Here is a 14,645-nt window from a genome sequence, read left to right on the forward strand (position 1 = left end):
TCGGACCCCTTCATTAGACTTTTTAACGACTATCCGACTCGTAGGTCTATGCCTCCGGGTACGTTGGATGAGTCAATTACGCTAATAGAGTGCTATGTCCAGAGATCTTTCCTTTTGGCATCCCATATCGACTGTTATATTATAATGCCCCCACGGTAGAATGAGTGAGCATGTTCGAGGATAGAAATTTCGACCCACACATTGCGAGTCAAGTGCCCAATCCACCAAGCCTAACATCTTAGAACCACGAGATAAGCTACAATTGGTCATTAAAAGGTTTCATTATGTAGAAGCAGAAATAACATTCATGTTATCATTTAACTTTTAATGTATAAAAAATGTATTTCATTTGTATAACCTGTAAAATCTCTTAAATAAATATCAAATGTTTTGGAAAAAAAAAAAGTTTTACCTCTTATTTTCTCTATCATTATCTGTATCAAAATTATCTGGAGTAAAAGTAGAAAAATTATGAAAAAAAAATTAAAATATTTTTTTAAAGCACAAGTGTAGATTGTTTGTTTGTTTTGGAATTTCGCACAAAGCTACTCGAGGGCTATCTGTGCTAGCCGTCCCTAATTTAGCAGTGTAAGACTAGAGGGAAGGCAGCTAGTCATCACCACCCACCGCCAACTCTTGGGCTACTCTTTTACTAACGAATAGTGGGATTGACCGTCACATTATACACCCCCACGGCTGGGAGGGCGAGCATGTTTACGAGTCGCACGCCTTACGCGCTTGGCCATGCCATGCCCGGTGTAGATTGTAACAGACCTCTTAAAAATTTGTCTTCATTTAATATTATTGAACCTTGAATGAATATAAATAGTTTAACAAATCAATAAATCACGCAACATAAGCAAAGCACTAATAATGGTAAATGTATCAAGTTATGTTAGCTGACAAGGACAGTAACTTCTGTGCATTCCTCAGATTGTTTTTTTTTCTTATGTAACCTAATTATTTTTTAATTTTACATTTTAGTTACTTTTGTTAAAACATAAATAACAATAAATAAATATTACATAAAAAAATTTGTTCTTACTTTAACAGGTGCATAATTTAGTACAAGTCTATTTTTACACATTATCCAAATTCAATTCATGTTGGGTTTTTTTAAATATGTATCTTAGAACAAACAATCCTTGTTTTTCTGGTGTGTTTATCGGGTATTGCCACACAAATATATTTAAGGTTACTTTGACTTCTAGTTACATCTTGTTTGGTTTTCAGTTTTTAATATGATGGAAAACTTGTTATGTAGAAGATAGATGTACTGTGTGGATATATCACTTAGCAGGTAATGTTTCCAATTTTAAGCGTATTTCAGGATTTGTTCTTAAGACAGAACATCATTATGGGAATTACTAAGTCCCTCTTTCTATTTAGTCACCATGCATATGAGTGCTTCATTGAATGTAGTGAATTACTACATAAAAAGTTTATTATATTAGTGAACTTGGTTTGAGTTGTATAAATTTCATTAAGAACACCACCACTATATGTTTCAAACTTTATTATGAATTTGTTAAAGTTTTTAGAACAAAAACAAGAAAAAAAGTTGAAATGCATATTGAATAAGTAGATAAATTGGATGTTTTACTTACTACGTCTTGAGAAACAGTACTAGAATACTTACTTCAACAATAAAACCTTAAACCAAACCAAACATGACCAAACTGTGATCTGCTTTCAAAGCAATCATTAAATTTTCCATGTGAATGCTTACTTCTGACATCACAATAAAGAGTTTAATCTGCTGGTAGTAATCTTCAACAATACACCTATATTTTTGTATTTTCACAAATAAAATTTTATTTATCCATCAAATTTTACAAATTAATTACATGGAGAGTTAATGTATATATTCTTAAATAATACATATAAACAAAATTACATCTTTTTTATATTCTTAAATAATACATATAAAAAAATTACATATTTTTTTAACATCATAGATACCCAGAAACGTTATGCCATCATAACAGAGGGTATACGAGTTTTCATAAACATTATCAGTACAAGCAACACTTAAGTGAGCATGTTTTAAAAAAGCTGTGAAGGAAATTACATATACATACATAACTAACATACCAAAGACTACAAGGCACACACAAAATAAAAATTTGATATAATCACAAACAGGAGCAGAATATCTTAAAGTAAATAGACAACTGGTTATTGCTATGTTAATTTTATCAAACAGTGAACTTGATAAAACCTGCTATATATATTTAGCAGGTTATGAAGATGAAACAGGATGGTGCATTGTTTTTAATACTGAATACATGTTTTCACACTTTTTAATTTGAAGCTATCCTGATAATTGTATGATGTTTCACTTTGTTATTTAGCTATTAAAAAAGATGCAAGATATATTAACTTCTGTTTCTTAAAACTAAAACAATGACTTCAGCAGTTAATAATCATGAAGTCCAGACTCTTCAGATCTGTTACTATTTCACAGGATTTCATCTCTTATCAGTGACTCTAAAACGATTTAGGCAAAACAAGACCAGGCTTCTTGCACTACTTTTTGTTGTCTCACAAAAGATGTATTACACAAATATTTTTACTGTAGAACAACACTCAGAAGTCACAATTTATGTCTGTCATAACTATTAGTTTTCAGTTGATTTTGCACATAATAGAAAAAAGTGAATTTTTTTTATATAAATATAATCTAACAAAGATACATTCTACAGTTCCAAGTGTACAATATTGATGTGGAATTTGACAGATAAGATTATGTTGTCTGCAGTCAAGTAAGAATTTCTCATCATACAAAAACATATATATGAGCAAGCAGAAAATAGTACACTTATCAAAATCGAAAAGCATACAAAGGACAACATCACACAATCACCTCAGCCATAATGTAATATTATTTGTTCAATCTACATTACAAATGGAAAGATTTCAGTGATAAGAAGTTTAATTCAGCACATGAACTCCTTTTAACCATGACAAATTATTAACATTTTCTATACAACGAAGAACAACCCTTTGAATTACAAGAACGTGTGATAACCTAAAGATTATTCTCCATTATCATTACAGAAAGGCTTGAGCCATTCTTGTCAATATGATGAAAACAATTTAAATACATACTTTGGATTGTTTTAATATTCTATGCAAAGGAATAAATTACAAGAGCTGGAACCAATCATTACTTAAAAAATGACCCATCTAGAATTACACTTTTAATTAAAGAGGTTTTGCCATGATAAACAAAACTATAAAGTTATTTAATTTTCCCACTTAAGTACTAATAACATTTGTGAAAGTATAAATCATAATGAAAATTCACTAGATCTAGTAAATGGAATTATACATACTTAACTTTCATCCATTCATTTTCTTATTTCTGCCTAAAGTTCTACAAATGATAAACTGTCATGGAATTATTTTTTTTACAGAAGAATCTACCTTAATACCTATAGAAGTTTACTAACTCCTTAGTCTTTTAATAATCCATAAAATAGTGTTGATAATCTGCTGGAAAATGTACTTGATAAAAATGTATTTTTACTCCACTTTGGAAATGGTAACTCTGACCTCCTTGTAAGCTACATAATAAAACAGAACAACAAATTTTCTTTAAAATAATATGCATTCAAAAATAATAAAATATAACATAATTTGATTTAAAAGTATATACTAGATGTACCTCTTCAGTGTCCATAAAATGTTCTGTTTGAAGACTAAATAAAATCAAAATTAAGAGTACTTAAGTTCTTATGTCATACTGTGTTGTAACCTGTTAGGGGCAGAATGCTGACATCACAACAGTACAAATTGCAATGTTCAGCATCTTTCATGTGACATCATTTTAGTGTCTGCAGACTGACTGACAGATAGCACATTATTGTGAGAGTGGTTAAAACAGGTGGCTCTTTCAGGTAACCTTTGTTCCATTTGGATCTAAGAAAAAATGTTCAACAACTATGAAACAAATTAAGTAAGATAACATGAAAGTTTCAAGTTTGTAGTGCAAACTAGAGATTGTATTTATTGTTTTAAAAAAACAAAACAAATCTGCCCTATTACTGGAGGTGATATAACTATTTGCAAATAACTAATAATATTATTTTGCATGTATTTTTCATTTCACAACTGATGTCCCATTCCTTTATATTCACTTTACATACAACAATATAATTTTATAATAGTGACATTTTATACAGTCTTATGTGTAGGTCATATTGTTACCCATAGTTATATTATTTTGAAATATTTTGTGTAAGCCCAAAATAAGTTAACAAATGTCTTCTTTACCCCAATAAAACTGTAATGAATAAAATGTTGGCTTGAATAAAAACAATTTTTTCTGGAATAACAGATCGTTTTTTTTTTTTATTATTATTTAAGTAGATCCATAGGTCAAGGAAAAGTCAGAGAAAAATGGAAAAAAAAAGGAAATGTCATGGAAGAGAACAATCCATAAAATAGTCAAAAATTGGGTATGTCCTGATTATGTACAGAAGAGAAAAGCAAAAAAATTCATAAAATAAATAGACAATAACTATGTCAGTCTTTTATGTTGTCACTCTGAAAACAAATTTTATTTTGGAACAGAATCAAAATAGGAATGGATCATACTTAACTTTTACTTTTAGAAATATATATCATTGCATGTATGTGTTACTTGCACAGATTTGGTAGTGTATTCTATGCCTGAAAAGATTAGTGACCCTTGTCTCCATATATACACTTTCACCACTCTAAGTGTGTATTTGCATGTTATGCACTATTGATTTTAGCATGAAAAGAGTCTACATTCTATTCAGATACTGTTACATGTACTTCTAGAAAGAATTATTCTAGTGACACTGACAAATACCATGTTTATGATTTCAGTTGGAGCCTGGTAGATGTTTATACTTTTAACTGGAATTAAAAGGTAGACATATAATTCAATAAAATATACTAAAATGGTTTCTCTACTTCAAAATTATATGCAATGCAAGTCTGTAATCATGTTTAGAGTGGTATTTCAGAGTCATAATACATTTTAGTAGATGGTGAGTGTAGAAGTTTTAACAAGCACCATGAGTAAGCTGACTGTAATTAATTATAACTAGCTTAAAGACTCACCATTTTACAACTGTGTGGCAAAGCATATTGTAACTTGCAACATGGGCAAAGCATATTTGTGCTGATCATTGTATGATAGTTTGAAGCTAAAAGGAAAGAATATTCACGAGATATGCGTTACAAAGGAGGTGCTTGAATCATGTAGGCTCTTAAGGAAGAGATACTTTGCTTACCTCAGTGATCAGAAGAAAGATAAAGAAGCAATTGCTACTGAAATCATAAAGAAACAAATGTCATTAGAGTTAAAGAAAAACATGAAGTCAGAACTTGAAACAGAGGGAAATAAGTTACTAAATAAGGCAGATGTTTTTCACAGCAAGCATACAAAAAAAAAAGACTGGGACTTCATCATGCAAACGCACTGAGAGGAAAGAAATGGCAGAAGGGGTATAAGATGCCCAAAAAGGAAACAGAAGTTCTCGAAAAGAAGTTAAAATACTGATTTCTTGTATCCTTATGATCTGTTTATGAATATCTCATCAAATATTTTAAAATCAATTTTGTAATGTATTTTATATAAAACCAAAACAAAAAAAAGCACACACAATACATAAAAGGGAAGAATGTATGGTTGTAAAGGGAGATCTCAGTTTGGTCAGGGAAAAGCCAGGAAATTCTAAAGTCCCTCAAATGTGGAAATACTTAATAAGATAATTATAGTTACTAGAAACTTTAATTGTTTTCAATTTAAACTTTATGCTCCATTCAATAAAACCCTTGTTTCACAAAAAATGGAAAAAAACAACTACTTATCTATTGCATGTAGTGCTTGGTTTAAGAAAGTGGAATGGTCAACTCTGATGCTATTTTACAATAGGCTAGTGTAGTATATATATCAGCTATCGAGTATTTTTATCCAGTATTAGTATTCAAAATGCATTTGAATACAGCTTTGGAAGTACTTGTATTTGTGTTCAAATATTTTTGTAGAAAAATGTAATTAATCATATTCAAATACAATGACATAGTAGCTGTATTCGATGAATAATTTAGTGAATACTTAATACTGTACGAGTAAATGTCAACTTTTGTAACCATCTAATTTTTAAACTGTCATTATTACATCTGCAGTGCATTCAATCAGGCTAATACTCTCCAACCAGTTTAAAAGTTATTATATTACATGGTTATTAATCCAGCCAATCACTTAAGAGATGGCTACCAAACTGCTTTCAGTGGTACATGAGCACTTCATACTGATAGATCTGGTCATATCAAAGTAAAGTGTAAATACTGTGAGCAGACTATATCTACTTCAGAAGAAAAACACTTCTAACCTGTTAACACATCCTTTCAAGGTTCAATTTTAATGGTAGTCCAAGACAATTTAAATTCCTGTGTTGTCCAATGGATAACCAGCTCCCTGTAACACATCCTTACTCAAAATATCATTTTAGCCTACTATACAATTATCCGTGCCAACACTACATACATAATGTTGACTCTGATCCCTGCCCAGAATCATCAGTAAATTCCCTACCTATGAACTTGAAAATTTGAATCCCACAAAGATAACTCTTTGTCCTTTTTTTTTTTTAATTGTACTTTGTACAAGAACAAAATGAATAAAATCCAACATAAGGGACAGAAAACATCAGAAAAAGTTCACTTTTGTGTCTGGCTGAGTCAATAAACTTTCTGTTGTGACCAAATTGCATCTCAGTGCTGCTTTATGCATGTGAATTTTCTATGGAGTTCAAGTGAGCATGATAATGCAGTACAATGCTTCATCACCCCCAGTTAGCTACATCACTACATTACAAAAAGTTTGAATACATATATAGGAGAACAGGAATTTGCAATAAAAGTGAACACTGATAACACAAATATTTAATGAAAACAATTTCTAAGAAAGATGCTTACAACAATAAAACTAACATGACTGTCTTAACATTTTACCAATAAACCATCAGAAGGACCTAAAATGATCGAATTTATGAAATCAAACACAACATTTTCATCAATAATCATCACAGTTGAAAGACTGACCACCATTCAGTCATGGAGAACATAATACTGAAAATTTTGATCAGCATGAAACAGAATAATTATGAATAATATAGCTATCTTTGTCTCTCTCTATGTCAATTAAAATATGAGTATGAATGACAATACATATCAGCAGTGTGTGTATGTGTACTTAAGTAGTTCTCAGGCATTGTGTATGTATTTCAGTATAGTTGTATAAGTGGGAGTTCTGATGAATGTATAGTCTTACTACTATTCTTTTTTTGAACAATGAATACAACCTTATGAACAAATTGTGATAGAGTTTTTAAGAAATGACTGAAAAACTTAGAATTTGAAGAAAGACAAATTAACAGTTACAACTCACTGAAATATAACAATTCATTAAGCATTTTCTCAGTAAAATAATTTTACAAACTACACAATACAAACAATCTAAAAAGTTCTTCAAAACAATGATTTCGTTACCACACATCAAGCTGTATATTTATTACAATTATCTGTTAAATTTTTATTTGAATTGAAAATGCAGTATGTTTCATGTTAAGATAAATGACTAAATTTTGTAAATAATAACATCAATAATTGTATCAAGCAGTATTTATCAGCTTCAAATGCAACCATAAATGGCTCTTTACACATTTATAAGTCTAGATAAATATTTTTGCAAGAATAAAAACCAGTGTATATCAAGTGCTAATTAGTCCTATTAGAATTTGAATTTATGAGCTAAAACCATCAGTAATCAAATATCTACAATCATGTTCTGTGGTACATTCTAAATAACAGATATGTGAGCACCATTGGTTTTAATAAAATAGTGTCAGGAAAAATTCAAAACATTTAACCAATCCATATCATTCATATAGTATTTCTCACGAATACTTCCTTCCAATACAATATATATTTTCAAATTAATACTTAAAAGTATAACAATGTTGTATGGACAATTAATGTAAAAACTAAAACTACAAATTGGTAATTAACAAGTTGATGATCTTTAAGAAACAGCATGAATCACAATAATGATATATAAATTTGAATATATAATCTTATATAATGATATATAATTTAATAGATTGGTAGCAGAGTGGCGATTAATAACACATTGAAGCCCACTGGTACAATTATCAGATTTACAAAATTGAATGGTTTCTTGATATTAAAAAATAAATAAATGAACAACTGATAAATTGGTCATTTCTTTACTTGGCTATAACACTATTAATGGTGCAAGTAAACAAATTTAGTTTTCACATTAAACTATTTTTTAAAGCATCATCATAAATTTTTCAATCATGAAAAATAAAAATGATTATAAATTTCTGAATATAATAACAATCTGCACAATATATAAAAAAAACTTTGTTAGACCCATAACTGAAGTTTTATTTACTAAATAAATTTTAAATAAACTTTTGGATTACCACTGCACACACATATACTGCAATAAAAACTATTGAGCAGTTTCACACATCTAATATTTTCATAGATTTTGAATTCCTAAGATACTTATAAAAACAAACAACAGCAGATATTTTAAAATGTGTTATAAAAGTAACACAAATTTGTTTTGTTTTATACCAACAGACCCAAGCAGAAACCTCACACCTTACTTTAATGTTTATTTACTTTTGTGTTACTAAGTTTTTAATATGGTATTTCAAACACCATACTGGCCTGATTATAATTCAATGTTTTTTTTGGTTTTTTTATTAATAATTATGCTGTAAAATTCATAGTTGCATTCTAATTGCAGCCAATCACAGGCACCTTCCCTCACTCTAGCCTACTGCCTTCCTGAATATCTAAATAGCATCCATCTATAAATGTGTGACACATGTTGATTATTTTTGTAACTAATCTACCTGCAGACTGTTCAGTTACAGTATCAATTTTGTGAACCTAAAAAAGGGCATTATGACACTCAATATTTTTTTCTTTCCCATGGTTTCTGAAAATAGGGGTCACCTTATATTCAAGCTCATCTTACTACAATAATTTGAATCATCTATACATAATCAAATTTCTCTATATATTATTATTAGACATACCTGTGGTTATAATAGTGTCATTTCCAGGAGACTAGTTTTTTTTTTAAGGCATAAGCTCACTTTTAATCTACTAAATTTGAAATTATATAGTATAATTAATGTTTTACATATACATTAAAATCATGAATAAGCAAATAAAAATAGAATAATTTCACTATTTTAAAATAGTTCAGATTACAAACAATTATTCAGCTGTCTAGATACGACTTTTTCTAATTTCTAGTTCACAATTTTTTGCACAAGAAATTTATTGATAAGCATCTAAAGCCCTTCCTTTCAACAAATTAAGTTAAAGAGTAGAGAGTACTACAAGTAATTAGAAGTTCCATCAAAGGGAAATTAAATAAAAATTTTGCATTATGTAATAACAATATTACAAATATTTATAAAGTATCAAAATGTGAATAGTGTTAATCAAAGTATAGAACCTTAAGCTGTTAATCCATTGATATTACAAATACAAACAACATGTAAGAAATAATTTCAAAGTGTACAATACTGTTACTAATTACTTCACAATTGCATAATAACATACAATGCAGATGTTAATATTTTTAGTAAAATACTGATACTGAAGCGTAATGTTATAAACAATTTCATAATGTTACACACAATTACAATTTTCAAACTACAGACTTAGAAATAGCATGTAGTCACCATACTAATGTGTCAATTCAAGCTTCTTTTCTTCTGTTTTTCCAAAGGACTAATACTGAATAATCACTGTCTCCCATGTTCTAACCTTTCAGAAAGAAAATAAACAAATATAATTTTTTATGTATTGCTACTCAAACTAATAAATTTCTATTTTAAATCAAAACAATATTACAGACTTAAAATCTGATTTTTACACATGCATATATTATAAATATTATTATTTATTGCATCTGCTTGTTGCTAGCAGAGCAAATAGGATTTTAGGTTGTATCTACAGGAATACTGAATACAAGTCTAAATAGATTATAACATTAGTAAGACCACATTTAGAGTACTGTATTCATTCTTGGGCCTCTTACCTTAGAATGGACACCGGATTGTTGGAAAAGGGTTTAGAAGGATACTACTACAATAATACCCAAGATAAAAAAAAAAACAGCTAGAGGGAATCTGATTGTGATGTTTAAGGTTGTTAAGCAAATTGATAATGTTGATGTATCACCTTTTTTGTATCTAATGGCAAAAATGGTAAGACTAGGAGAAGCAAATATAAATCGTATCAGGATAAGAGTCATTTTCAGCTTAAACAGCTTTACTTTTCTAACAGGATAGTTAGCCTTAGGAAAATGTTGCCTTCAGATATGGTAAATGGAGTAAATTTAAGGAAAGGTTTAATAATTATTTAAATGGTAAGAAATGACTGTGTTTCATTTTACTTTTAAGAGTTTGACATAGTGAATATCCTTAAATTAGTGTCCTTAAATTACATGCACAAGTCTCCATAATATAACTAAATATCACTTATGACACTCATCTATTATTCCAAATATATATTTAGTAAAACTATAAGAAGTGTATTTGAAACAAAATTTACAGATCAAATTGAATCAATATATTGTTGTAATATATTCTATCACTGTATAAGTACTTTTCAGTTATTTGGTGAAAATAATGCAATATTCAGTCCATGTAAAAACAAATTAATTTATTTCCTTTTTAATATTTGATACTAGTTCAACCTGTAGGCCCAATACACTAACATTTAAACAGAAATTTTTGACTAACGGTTCTACATCTAACTAACAAATAAACCTCCTTCTACAGTTTCACAGCTAATTGGTTGATCAACTTAATATATTATAAACACTTAATATATGTGATTATTCACTAATTTAACTGAATTTTCATGTATTACTCATTAATATTTAACTCTTACATTATCAATAAGTAACTACTCACTGATACTTACAACTAATGCACCTACATCTAGATATTAATTGAAGTTACTGGACTTATGATGTCATGGTCATCGTGAACTTTCTAAGTATTCTACAATTACTTTCATGAAGTTACTTGACATTAATATCATGCATGCTCAACCTAACATTTAAATTCAAACAAATGAAAACATAGCTTCCAATAATATAACAGACTGATTGACTGTAATTGCTGTACATCAGTGGTTCTCAACTTTTTTGAATCCATGGAACTCTTCTAGTGTAAAGATCCTGTCACAGCATTTATTACACTACTGCAATAGTACCAGCAGTATGTACCTAGTCTTGCTCACTAGTTAAAAACAATGCAGTGTGTTTTTAAGAAACCCACTATACTAATAAAGAAATATGATACAGATGGATTCCAATTACATGACTTGTATGTATTTATGTATTAAAATATGCTGAACTCTTGCATTTTCTGGAATCCCAAAAAGTCCATTAAGAAGCCATGACAAAGAAGCACTTATGTTCATTAACAGTAACACCGTGAAGTGTATACTAAGTGAAAAACAATGTTATGACTTTTACAAAGAAATCTATAAACATGTGACAAGGCCAAGATGTGATATGTAGGCCTATTTTCTATCTGCTTTTAATGAATTAGAAAATTATATAATTTTCATGAGTTTCTATTCAGTCTTGAAATTAATAAAAGTCCAGAAAACTGTGGAAGTTGCTTTGTTTCTTTGGTTCTAACAGCAGATAACATTTATTCTGCTACAAAGGATATTGCAATAACATTGCACATCCATTTTGAACAAGTCGATGACAGTAATATCCTTTGCTGGCCAGTGAATGCTATGAGTGAACAAGGGTCACAAGGTGATACTATTGGTTAAAAAAAAAAAAAACTTAATTGAAATGCACCTTCTTGATTAAGTTTTACTTTGAAATCTTTGGGTAAGGTTTTGATTTTGAGATCAGCATGTTTTTAGTTCTGCAGAGTTCAGTCCTGACAGATAGAAGGTTTAAGGGTTAATCACCATTTAGTAGATAATCAACTGTGATCCTGTTTGTGCAAGTATGCTTACTGATTTTTCTTCTGTTTTTTCATATAACAGATTTTGGAAGTAGATCATGGAGATAGAGGCTGGATATGCTGCTGGGGAATGAATACTACCAGTTAAATTTCTTTCCCTGACAGGTAAGACAAAGGGCACCCACAATAGAGGGCCATAAATCTTGGGAGGGGTCCCTTTCAGAAGTTAAAATTCCCTGCAGTCTCAACAATGGCTTGCAATACCTGAGTCATGTAGAGCTATAAGATAGGTCACACTGACTATCTCATCACTCCATAGCTCTACAAGGGACCAATTACCTGTCTGGGTGTCATATTACCTATTAAGAGCTTCCACCCACAGTGGATGACATCATCAGTCTCTCCATCTGGCATAGTGGTACAGATCCTGTAAGAGAGAGATACTTTGGTTATTAGCACCATAGGTTTCTCTGAGTGATGCTGAATAGTCAAATAAACACTGGGTACATGAGCCATTTGACCTCATTCAAACATTTCATGACCCCATTTGTTCAGTGGAGTGATAAAAAGAAGACCTAAATTGGTCTAGATCTCCCAAATTGTTTCAGGAAGGTCACTACCTAGAATGGATGGAACACAGACTGTTTCTGAGTATAGATGGTCCAAAAAAATACTGGAAGACAACTGTATATGAACAATGATCCCTTGAAGAATCAGTTGATTTATCTGGATAAATTCAAGAGATGTCACTCACAGTAAGTATTTTCAGATCTGGAATTGGTATCCTATGGATTGACCACTGTGGAACTTGTCTGTCAATGCAACAAGTGATCTGACAATCTGTGGGAAAGTCTCCAATGTTGACCAGAACAAGCACAGAAACAATAATTTCTTTTGCAAGTGTGTGCATTTAGAGGTTGTGGGGATAAATTCTTCCATGGTCATAGATGGTGTTCTATGGTTTAATCTGGATGAAGAATAATACACTGTTGCTATGAAACAGTTATAAAAACTACACAACACAAATTGTTTCCTTGCAGAAAGCAAGTAGCATTGGTTTGAACAATGGCATATCTAACACGAGATGAAGTCCCTCTGCTGCTTTGTACCTAAAGGTTGTCAGCTATCCAGTTAGACAGTGGAATTATTGTAGGCACAGTGAACAATGTGCAAGTAACCAAAAGGGTATTACTTGGGCTGTATTCACTGCTTCATGTCTGAAAGAACACACATGGCTGCTGACACACTTGGGGTTGTTGTTTAATTATTGTGTTATCAATACAGACACAATTCAGTGACAGCAACTTATTACTTGTTTGGTAACTTGATTAACTACATGATGTATTACTAGAAATGGAAATAACTATCGGCTCTGACCAGTGAGCAGGATGCCAACATCAATCTCCAATGAAAGGGTGTTGGAACCCTTGCTTTACATGCCAGTGAGTGATGATGTAGGTACCACCTATGTATTACATTGTGCAGTCACCACTTGCATGAGACCTAAAACTATCATTGGTTCAAACAATGACTGAAAGGAAGTACTGTTCCTTAGTGATGTTTACCTGAATGTATGAACTATATTTTATGACATCTACTTGATTATTGATAGTACAGTCAATGATCTATCAGTTTACTGATTGTAAAAGTGGTTTTCCTTGCTTATGAAACTATTAGTCGATGCTCACTGATTGTGTGATTTCAACTTGATTATAAAAATTAGGACAATAGTTTGATCACGAAATCAATGACTGAAAGAGCTTTGGAACCATTACACTCCAAACTGGTGCTGAAATATTTATATGTGTACTACATTGTAAACTCATCTTTGGATTAACAAATTGAAGAATCATTTGACTAAAGACATTGTGGCCCTTGTTTTCCCAGCAAAATTAAATGTTATTCAATGTTTCAACAAAATCATTTTCATAATCTAGCTGAGAGGTGAGAACTCTACAGAACATGCCACCTGGTACTTGATACATTTTTCAATGACAAAACTGGAAAACTATACTGGATCTACAATCTATTAGTGTACCAGAGTACAGTAGTAACAGTACAAATTTATTGTCCTAATAAATAGAGTTTCTATAAAAAGTGTTGCTTAGTTTGAATTTAACCAATGATTCTTTATGTCATAAAGCCTGAAATATAGCAAGTCAAGACTGAAAGCCCCGAGAAGACACTAATGTTGCTATTAAGCATAGCTTCAGTAAGTTACTCAAATGTTATCAAAGTGGTTCTTGTGTTAGGTAGAGGTGAGATGTTTAAGTGAATGGAAGTAAATACCAGCAACAGATTTAAATTTGCTAATCCTCTCTGCCTGTTTACTCTATATTACTACTATATCCACTCACACAGAACAAATATTATAAAAAACATCAAAAAAGAAACAAAAGAAGTAGAAAAAGGGAACCACAATTACTTGATGGACCAGCTGTTTATACTACGACTACATACCAACTCATGAAATGAAACAAATAAAAAGTATTAAATAACTAAAGCAACAACAAAACACATGGCATGCCCATAAATCTCAATTGTTCTTTGGTTTTCCAAATTCTTTTAGATTATTTAGTAGATGCCAAGCAAGATCCAGCACATTAATTT

At 30.5% G+C, this 14,645-nt stretch overlaps 1 protein-coding gene across 3 annotated transcripts in view; it reads right to left on the bottom strand.

Annotated features, from left to right (window-relative positions):
- Positions 1-1,789: 1,789 nt before the first annotated feature.
- Positions 1,790-14,645, bottom strand: part of LOC143244296 (uncharacterized) — a 51,485-nt gene continuing 38,629 nt past the window's right edge. The window contains exons 5-6 of one of the 3 annotated variants that reach the window (XR_013025012.1): positions 12,395-12,462; positions 1,790-9,861 (exon numbers count right to left, since the gene is read on the bottom strand). The gene's annotated coding sequence lies outside the window, so the exon portion shown is untranslated. Of the gene's footprint in view, positions 9,862-12,374; positions 12,463-14,645 lie in introns of all 3 variants that reach the window. The other 2 variants (XR_013025011.1, XM_076488688.1) reach the window with 2 other exon arrangements.

The sequence above is a fragment of the Tachypleus tridentatus genome, chromosome 2 (assembly GCF_004210375.1).
Source record: "Tachypleus tridentatus isolate NWPU-2018 chromosome 2, ASM421037v1, whole genome shotgun sequence".
Taxonomy (NCBI): Eukaryota; Metazoa; Arthropoda; class Merostomata; order Xiphosura; family Limulidae; genus Tachypleus; species Tachypleus tridentatus.